Source organism: Mus caroli, chromosome X (genome assembly GCF_900094665.2).
Source record: "Mus caroli chromosome X, CAROLI_EIJ_v1.1, whole genome shotgun sequence".
Classification (NCBI taxonomy): domain Eukaryota; kingdom Metazoa; phylum Chordata; class Mammalia; order Rodentia; family Muridae; genus Mus; species Mus caroli.
Window position 1 is genome coordinate 142,251,993 of NC_034589.1, and position 10,978 is coordinate 142,262,970.

Below are 10,978 nucleotides of genomic sequence, written 5' to 3' on the forward strand. Positions count from 1 at the left end.
CACAGGGCCCCCAATGGAGGAGCTAGAGAAAGTACCCAAGGAGCTAAAGGGATCTGCAACCCTATAGGTGGAACAACATTATGAACTAACCCGGAATGAACCCCGGAGCTCTTGACTCTAGCTGCATATGTATCGAAAGATGGCCTAGTCGGCCATCACTGGAAAAAGAGGCCCATTGGACACACAAACTTTATATGCCCCAGTACAGGGGAACCCCAGGGCCAAAAAGTTGGAGTGGGTGGGTAGGGGAGTGGGGGGGGTTGCGTATTGGGGACTTTTTGGATAGCATTAGAAATGTAAATGAGGAAAATACCTAATTTTAAAAAAGGAAAAAATAAAATAGTAAGTAAAAAAAAAGAAAAAAAGCAAATACTCTGAAGTAACTTAGTAGAATGTATGCTGACTATACAGCAGTGGAAAAATAAATATATATCTACATTAACAAAAATGTACCTACTAGTCTTCCCTTGACCACTACACAAAGACAAACTTCTACTCTGTATCATGGGTAGAAAATAAACATCTATCACCTAATTCCTCGTCCTTTGCAAGTATTGATCTATATGCTTTACATAAATTAAGTCTTTTATTATTTACATCATAGTATAAAAGAAATTCTCCTATCATTTGAAATTTGTAGTTTTGGAAACCAACACACAAGTCCTGTATACAAATTTCCTTGCTATCTTTTATTTCATCTTTCAGTGTGTTTTCAATAAACATCTAGGGATTGTCTTCTCAGGTCAGTCTCCACTGCTGGGATCTAAAGGGCCAAACCGATGATCCAGATACCAGTTTTACAATATATATTCTCCAGCTGGGGAATTGTGACACAGTAAGAGACCATCTGGTCCCAGGTCCTAACTTTTGACTACTTTTTATTCAGCTACTAAAGATAACTCACTTATTTTCTTTGGTTATTTCTAAGCTGTACTTTCCCATAGCAATCCCACCAGCAATGGAGGAGTGTTCCTCTTTCTCCACATCCTCACCAGCATCAGCTGTCACCTGAATTTTTGATCTTAGCCATTCTGACTGGTGTGAGGTGGAATCTCAAGGTTGTTTTGATTTGCATTTCCCTGATGATTAAGGATGTTGAACATTTTTTCAGGTGCTTCTCAGCCCTTCGGTATTCCAATGAATAATAATTCTAGTTTACTTCTGAAAGTTGTTAGTTTTTCTTCTCCTGCTGTGAAATGGATTCCCAGGCAGATTCCAAGTGTTTCAAAGGCATAATTTATACACAGAGCTTAAGAGTGCACATCAGGTGGTGGTTTATGGCTCCTTTTGCTTTGCTTTACTTTTCAAACAACAGAAAAGAGCCAAGCCAATATTTTAACCAAATAGCTAAAGCCTGAGGAAATGGAAATAAGTTCAAATTAACACAGCCATTTACTCAAGTGATTTTTAAATCTTACAAACGTTGAAATGCCTAAGTAATTAAAGCAAAATATGGTGACATTGTACTTATTCATAGATTGATTTATTTGACATATCATAGAACTATAAGGAATCGGAATTAAATTGGACCTCAGGGAGTGAGTAAGAACAATAACCAGAGAGAAAACAAACAAACGAACATGAAAGTGTGGGGTGAGAGGGTGTGTGTGTGTGTGTGTGTGTGTATGTGTGTGCGTGTGTGTACAAGCATGAATGCACATGAGAGAGAGAGAGAGAGAGAGAGAGAGAGAGAGAGAGAGAGAGAGAGAGAGAGAGAGAGAGAGAGAGAGAGAGAGAGAGAGAGAGAGAGAGAGAGAGAATAGCTTTTTTTTTGTTTTTTTAACTTATGTGATAGGATATGGCTAACCTCAAATACCCTAATATTGTTTCAAAAATATTCACAATGTAACCAACTGAAGATTTTATACATACTGAAGTTCCCAGGAAAAATCTCATTGTTTCATCTAACACTATGGGTACAATATTGATCTTTTTCAATATCAGCCAGAGTTTATTCATGCACTCATATATCATCATCAGCTCTTGAAGATTGTCTTCTATATAAGTAAACATTTAACAAATATGTCTCAAGGGTCTAGTAGGCCGGTTGCTAGGCAAACAGTAGTAATCACATGAACTTTGCGCCCAAGTAGGCTGATATTAGAAGGATATTTTAATTTATATCCTATCCCAATCCCCCAAATATTTCTACCACATGACCTCAATAATTTTAAAATTGCTTTAAATTATAAAACAGTACCTCATTGGGGCTTCTCTAAGATGCAGAGCCATAATATATATCTTTAGGCTGTATGTATCTCCTCCTTTTCCAGATTGTTGTCTCTCTTCTATATTCAATGATAATATAGATTCTGATGTACTTGGTTGACCTGGTGTTGAAGATCTTAAGTCACTCATGAGAGATTTACATTTATGAACAAAATTTACCAGGACATTTATTGTAGCACAAGGACAAGTATCTAAGTGGGAATTGCTGGGGAAATAGTGGGCAATGAGATCCATTTATCTACAGGAGAACAACCCTGAAAGAGTGATTTCATATTGCTCTAACTTTATATTCAGAGTACTAGAGAGGAAGAACATATATGAGGTCTGCATATATTCTCGAGGATAGGGCCCTCTCAAAGGGCTAAATCTTTTCAACTCTATTTCAGAACTGAGGTATATGCCACAGGTATACCCAAGCAAGAGCCATTGATAACAACTCAAAACTGCCTTAGCTCCTATTATTTCTTTTCTACCCCTTGTCAGTTTGTATAATGTTACTTATATGTGTGTTTTCATGGCTAACTGTTTGGTATTGGATAACCAATTGGTGTACTCTTCCCTGGGGAAGACGATTTCTCCTACTCTCAACATTCAATAGTTGTGACTGGTTCTTTGTGTAGGGATAAGGCCTTCTGGGCTTCTGATCCTCCATCTCGCTCCTGTCCACTTAAGCATTTCTGATATCTTGTTCAACTCATGTTTAGGCAGCCAGTCATGATGTTGAAACTTTATGGGTGTAGTTTCTGACATTACTAGGAGACAGAATCTCACAGAAAACTCCCTGTACCTCTGACACTTACAACTTTAATGTTCTCTTTTACATAATAGTTTCTGAACTGTAGATGCAGGAATTGTTTTGTAGATGTATCTGTTGGAGCTGAGCTCCACAAATCTTCATTTTGATTGGTTGTGGTTTTCTGTAATAATCTCCATTTGTTGAAAGGAGAAGTTTCCTTGATGAGAAGTGAGGACTATATATTTTTTAATTAACCAACTGTAATATGTAATTTGTTCCTAATGTAAGTACCACTTTATCCTTCAATAAACCCCCCCCCTCTCTCTCTCTCACTAGAACTTCTCTACATTCTGAATTAAAGTAATCTGAATCAAGATTTTAGTGATATTTCCACTTTTTAGTGGAAAATGATGCATTTTAGCACATTTCCTTATTATGCATGCTGAAGTTTGAGAACCAGTTATCTAAGGAAAGAGTATGTAAGCATGGTAACATAAGCTTTTTCTTCTGGTGCCTCCCTGTGAATGGTAGGGGAGCTCTATACTAAGCTTACAGAATTCAAACCTGGAAGAGAAAATAACCAGAAAACAACCATCATTATTTGAAATGGAGCACTAGAAGGAAACATGATAAAATTCATCATGTTTTAGTGGAAGCATCCGAATTCTAATTGATTTGTTAAATCACCAAGGGCTTAACCGTGATAAATTGTATTATCAGGAACAACAATTATGTCAGAGCACATTCTGCAAAACATATTTTTAGCTGATCAATGAATCTGTAACCCATATAACCTATGAAAATATATGTCTAGTTATATCTAAAAGAGATATGAATATTCAAGACAGATTTTAGTTCTCTCCTTAAAGGAAAATTTTTGACATTCACTTTAGATGCAAGTAGAATTACACCTTTGAAAAAGTGTAAAGTACTTACCACATTCTTATGAAATTTGTGCTTTTAAAGATTCAAAGGAGAAATAGTAATAAACAGCATAAAATTGACTCTCTACCTTGCTGAACAGGTGATTTTAACATAATAGCTTTAACAGCTTTAGGATTGGCAGCATAATTTTAAAATCACCTTTAACATAATATAGAATTCACCATCTTAATCACCTTTAAAGGTACGGTTCAGTGGCATTAGGTACATTCACATTAATCTGCAACCATTATCATCATTAATCTCTAAAACTCTTTTCAGCTTGTAAGACTCAAATTCATACACACTAAATAGGCCAGCCACTTCTCATTTCCTAGTCACAATGGACCTTACAATGGATTTTTCTGTCTCTATGAATTTGCTAAAATTCCTTGAAGTGATAAAATGCAAACCAAGTGGAAATTTAAGCCAGCATAATGAATATATACCTATAGACAAATTGAAGGAAGCTAGAAAAGATGTATGAGTAGGCGATTTAACAAACCCAGTAGGAAGGCTGATGCCAATATCGTTCTAAATGATAATGCTGCTTAGTAATGTTGCCTAACATAATCTCATCTTCCCACATTGGGTATCTTATTTCTCACCAAGTAGGAAATGGCTTCTGTGACATTCATATTCTTAGACTTAAATAGTCTAGCAATCCATAAATATAGCAGAATGCTAATGTAGTATAAAGTCCTTTATTCTTTTCTTTTCTCATCATCTTTGAAACTCTAAAATCACTGAATATTCTAAGTAGGATCATGTATATAAAAAAGAAAAGAACATTTTTTCAAGTGCTTCTCAGCCCTTCGGTATTCCTCAGTTGAGAATTCTTTATTTAGCTCTGTACCCCATTTTTTTTAATGGGGCTATTTGAATTTCTGGAGTTCAGCTTCTTGAGCTCTTTGTATATATTGGATATTAGTCTCCTATCAGATTTAGGATTGGTCAAAATTCTTTCCCAATCTGTTGGTGGCCTTTTTGTTCTATTGGCAGTGTCTTTTGCCTTACAGAAGCTTTGCAATTTTATGAGGTCCCATTTGTCGATATAAATCTTACAGCACAAGCCATTGCCGTTCTATTCAGGAATTTTTCCCCTGTGCCCATATCTTCGAGGCTTTTCCCCACTTTCTCCTCTATAAGTTTCACTGTCTCTGGTTTTATGTGGAGTTCCTTGATCCACTTAGATTTGACCTTAGTACAAGGAGATAGGAATGGATCAATTAGCATTCTTCTACATGATAACCGCCAGTTATGCCAGCACCATTTTTTGAAAATGCTGTCTTTTTTCCACTGGATGGTTTTAGCTCCCTTGTCGAAGATCAAGTGACCATAGGTGTGTGAGTTCATCTCAGGGTCTTCAATTCTATTCCATTGATCAACCTGTCTGTCACTGTACCAGTACCATGCAGTTTTTATCACAATTGCTCTGTAGTGCAGCTTTAGGTCAGGCATGGTGATTCCACCAGAGGTTCTTTTGTTGTTGAGAAGAGTTTCTGCTATCCTAGGTTTTTTGTTATTCCAGATGAATTTGCAAATTGCCCTTTCTAACTCAGTGAAGAATTGAGTTGGATTTTTTTATTTTATTTTTTTTCTTAGGTATTTATTTCATTTATATTTCCAATGCTACCCCAAAAGTCCCCCACCCGCTCCCCCATCCATTATCCCACCCACCCACTCCCACTTCTTGGCCCTGGCGTTCCCATGTACTGAGGCAGATAAAGTTTGCATGGCCAATGGGCCTCTATTTCCACTGATGGCCAACTAGGCCATCTTCTGATTCATATGCAGCTAGAGACACAAGCTCCGGGAGGTACTGGGTAGTTCATATTGTTGTTCCACCTATAGGGTTGCAGATCCCTTTAGCTCCTTGGTTGCTTTCTCTAGCTCCTCCATTGGGGGCCCTGTGATCCATCTAATAGCTGAGTGTGAGCATCCACTTCTGTGTTTGCTAGACCCCGGCCTAGTCTCACAAGAGACAGCCATATCTGGGTCCTTTCAGCAAAATCTTGCTAGTGTATGCAATGGTGTCAGCGTTTGGAGGCTGATTATGGGATTAATCTCTAGATATGGCAGTCTCTAGATGGTCCATCCTTTCATCTCAGCTCTAAACTGTGTCTCTGTAACTCCTTCCATGGGTGTTTTGTTCCCAATTGGAGGAAGGAGCAAAGTGTCCACACTTTGGTCTTCGTTCTTCTTGAGTTTCATGTGATTAGCAAATTGTATCTTATATCTTGGGTATTCTAAGTTTCTGGGCTAATATCCACTTATCAGTGAGTACATATTGTGTGAGTTCTTTTGTGATTGGGTTACCTCACTCAGGATGATGCCCTCCAGGTCCATCCATTTGCCTAGGAATTTCATAAATTCATTCTTTTTAATACCTGAGTAGTACTCCATTGTGTAAATGTACCACATTTTCTGTATCCACTCCTCTGTTGAGGGGCATCTGGGTTCTTTCCAGCTTCTGGCTATTATAAATAAGGCTGCTATGAACATAGTGGAGAATGTGTCCTTCTTATCGGTTGGAACATCTTCTGGATATACGCCCAGGAGAGGTATTGCTAGATCTTCCTGTAGTACTATGTCCAATTTTCTGAGAAACCTCCAGACTGATTTCCAGAGTGGTTGTACAAGTTTGCAATCCCACCAACAATGAAGCAGTCTTCCTCTTTCTCCAGCGTCTACTGTCACCTGAATTTTTGATCTTAGCCATTCTGACTGGTGTGAGGTGGAATCTCAGGGTTGTTTTGATTTGCATTTCCCTGATGATTAAGGATGCTGAACTTTTTTTCAGGTGCTTCTCAGCCATTCAGTATTCGTCAGGTGAGAATTCTTTGTTTAGCTCTGAGCCCCATTTTTAATGGGGTTATTTGACTTTTTGGAGTCCACCTTCTTGAGTTCTTTATATATATTGGATATTATTTCCTTATCTGATTTAGGATAGGTAAAGATCCTTTCCCAATCTGTTGGTGGCCTTTTTTTGATGGGGATTTACACAATGGAGTACTACTCAGCTATTAAAAACAATGAAATTATGAAATTCTTGGGCAAATGGTTGTATCTGGATGATATCATCCAGAGTGAGGTAACCCAATCACAAAAGAAGTCCCTTGGTATACACTCACTGATAGGTGGATACTAGCCCAGAAACCTAGAATACCCAAGATACAACTTCCAAAACACAAGAAAATCAAGAAGGAAAACCAACTCGTGTATACTTCATCCCTCCCTAGAATAGGGAACAAAATACCCATGAAAGGAGTTACAGAGACAAAGGTTAAAGCTAAAGATGAAAGGATGGACCATCCAGAGACTGCCTCACTAGGGGTCCATTCCATATTCAGCCACCAAACGGAGACACTATTGCATACGCAAGCAAGATTTTGATGTCTCCTGTGAGGCTTTGCCAGTGCCTGGCAAATACAGAAGTGAATGCTCACAGTCATCTATAGGATGGAACACAGGGCTACCAATGGAGGAGCTAGAGAAAGTACCCAAGGAGCTAAAGGGGTCTGCAATCCTATAGGTGGAACAACAATATGAACTAGTCAGTAACCCCAGAACTAGAGTCTCTAGCTGCATATGTAGCAGGAGATGGCCTAATTGGCCATCATTGGGAAGAGAGGACCCTTGGTCTAGCAAACTTTATATGCCCCAGTACAGGGGAACACCAGGGCCAAAAAGTGGGAGTGAGTGGGTAGGGCAGCAGGTTGGGGGGAGGGTATAGGGGACTTTTGGGATAGCATTTGCAATGTAAATGAAGAAAATATCCAATTTTTTAAAAACAAAAGAAAAAAAGAAAGAAAAGAAAATACTAGATGAAGCCCAAGATGACTGATAACTCAGGCTAGGTTTTCAAGGTCGTAGCACAGGAGTGAGCCAACATCTCTGGATGCCTAGATGCAGAGTTCAATGAAAAAAATCTAGCACACTCTAAGGTTTGTAAATCTCCAGGCCGAAGGTATATGGTTCAGGAAATTGGTAATCTCTGAGTGACATCCGATGAGTCCTTTCAAAAACATTCGCCTCCACCCAGCCATAACCATTGACCTACAGTACTTGCCGTGCAAAATAAATGAGACCCATCTCAGTAAGTTTTTACTAAGTCTTGGCTTCTCTTTCTAAGCAGGATCCTTGAAAACATCAGATAATCAATTTAAGCCTTTTGGAAAAGTAGAATATTTTTCATCCTTCAACTTTATAGGATTGATTTTAGAGCAGGTTCCTTTAAGGGAAAAATGAGTTCAAAAGAAAGCAAAATAATATTTGATGAGCCCAAATTGCATTTTACATTTGAATTCTGTGCTTATTTCTCTGTAAAATATAGATTGCATTATTACTGATAATGATCAGCACAAAGTGAAAATTTATTGGCAGTTATAAATGTATTCTTAAAAGCTTAGCTCTTGAATTAGGTTTTGTGATGCACTGTAGCAAAAGGGGAAATACTAAGATGGTGCTAAGAAGCAAAACCTGATATTTGTCCCTATCATGGGCTGGAAAGACTGCTAAATCATGTTTGACTTCAGTTAGCAACACTGCCAAAAGAGCTGTCCAGTTCTCATTTGTCTGATGAGTAATGTGTTTTTTCTCACACACTTCATAAACATCAGAATTAAAATACAATTTTTATTCATTTGTACAAAATTACAAGGTAGACCTCCATGAAAGGTTATAGAGGTTATAAGTTATATTCCAGCATTGTTTTTCATGGAAGTACTAATATATGCAACACAGTCCATTTTACAATTATCCAGTGGAGTCCTCATGGCAACATTAATACTCAGGTGATAGCGTTTTTTCTTTATATTTGCTACTTTGCTTTTGGGTTGTTCATGAATTATTCTTTTAACTGCCTCTTAACCATATCTTCTGTGGCTCAGCTCAGCTTCTCCTGTTTCAACTGTCACCAACTGTCTCTTCTCACTTTATTCTGAGCCTACTCTTTTTGTCTCCTGGAACCTCCTCTCTGTTACCTCTGAATCATACTCCCAGCTCTCAGCCCCTGCTGACATTTTTATATCCTCTCCTGTTCCCAGAATTCCAAGAAACAACCAACACTGAAGAGCATAAGATCCTTTAAGGGTCAGGCACACAAAATCAATCATGTTACAGTATGTTCCTTATATTACCTATGGAAACCAAAGACAATGAATGTCCAAATACACATAGGTAGTAACAGAGCTATGTCTTGAATCTGGGTTTATTTGATTAAAAGTGGTGGTTCTTGGAATTGTACTTTCATTAACTTTTATGTTATAGATTGCATGCTTGAGTCCCTCCCAAATTCACATATTGAAATTCAGTATCCTGATAGAATAAGATTAGGAAGTAGGATGTTTGTGAAATAACTGGGATGCAATTGAAGCCTGCATAAATGTAACTGGAGCCTTTTTAAGAGTGATGAGACAATTGTTTCCATTCTCCACTCTTCATCATATGAAGACACAAGCAGAAGATGACTTTCTACAAACTAAAACAACATAAGCACTCACCAAATAGCACTTGATAGTGGAATTCTTTGGCCAAGAATTGTGAGAAATTTCTGTTGTTTTAACTACCCAGGCTATGGTGTTTTGAGGTAGCATCTCAAATTGACTAAGACATTCTTTGAGCCTTTGTTCCTCTCTATATATGATGGGATTCGAAACAACACTACCCATAAAAACCAAACAGTAGAAACAAGCGCATTATCTATCAAGTTAAGAATGCATAAACAAAATATGTTGTAGACATATAATGAAATATGCTATGGTTATAAATAATAGCTTTATGAATATATTTTAAAACTTTAATGTGTACTTTACATTTGATCTTGGTTTTCTTTATTTGTGGTTGCTTACATGTTCTTGATTGTTTGTATTTGCCTGATTTTGAGACCTCTTGCTGTGCTGCCGTGCTGGACTTAAACCACAGATTCTCCTACTTTACCCTTCCTGGTTCTAAAATTACAGATTCTCTACTTCCCTGACAATTTTTTTTTACTTTAAAATGGAAAATTTCATTGGATTATATCTATAAAACAAACACATAAATAAACAGTAAGCTTTCCCTGTCTCCACACCAGCCAATCTCCTTTCCCCAGTGAGAGGAAAGCAGGACCCACCGATGTATAATCTTCATTCTGGCATGTAGTCCACTCAGCACAACCTCACATACTACTGACAAGCACACATATACCTGGAATGCAGGTATAGCTCAGAAATATTCAGTGAATGAGCACTTCTTCACAAATGACTAAAGAGCAGAAGGAAGCTCAGGGATTTGTCTTAGGGAATGTGGAAGTACAAGCTATATCAACAACTGTGAGGAAGCTAAATGGCATTAGGTCACCAGATATCCAGAAAGAGAAGAAAGGAAAAGAACAGTGTAAAATGAAATGGTGAGGAAATTTCTAGGTCACACTGTGATATTTGAACTTCATACTGGATATAAACATCTTTCTGAAGAAATTGATGAGGAAACACCATGGTCACAATTCTGTTTTAGGAAAAATATTCCTGTATACTAGAACAAGTAATGAGATCGTGAGCAAAGAAAAAAATTCAAACATAGCACTTGTAAGAAAAAAGGTTGGACAATGCTAAGTCAAATGGCATCATTGTGATTTTAATGTGCTTATAGGACTAGAGGCAGAGTTTTACAGAAGCAAGTTAGTGGGTAAATTTGGAGTGTCAGAAGGAGCTGGTGGACAGAAAATGCTAACACCAGCAAGGTGCTAGAGGACACAGAGGACAGCTGAAATCTCAAGAGAGAAGGACGGAGAGGGACATGAAATGGACGGTGTAAAGAATTCCAAGAAGTGTCATTGGAAGCTAAGGAGAAGGAAGCAAAATCTCAGCACAGAGTACATTTTTAAAGCCTTTGTTGCCTTGTAGGTATGTGGTTCAAATCTCAGTGCTTCTTTCCATCTTGAGAACTGTTCTTCAAGATTTGCACTTCCCTTTCAGTTCTGTCTTTTGATCACAAAATGCTGACAGCATTGCAACTTTTCAAAATGAGCAAAGTAGACTTAAGCAGTGGGCTCAGAGTGACATAATGAAATCACCTAGCTAGTTCTGCCAGTTGAGGCCACCAAGACTT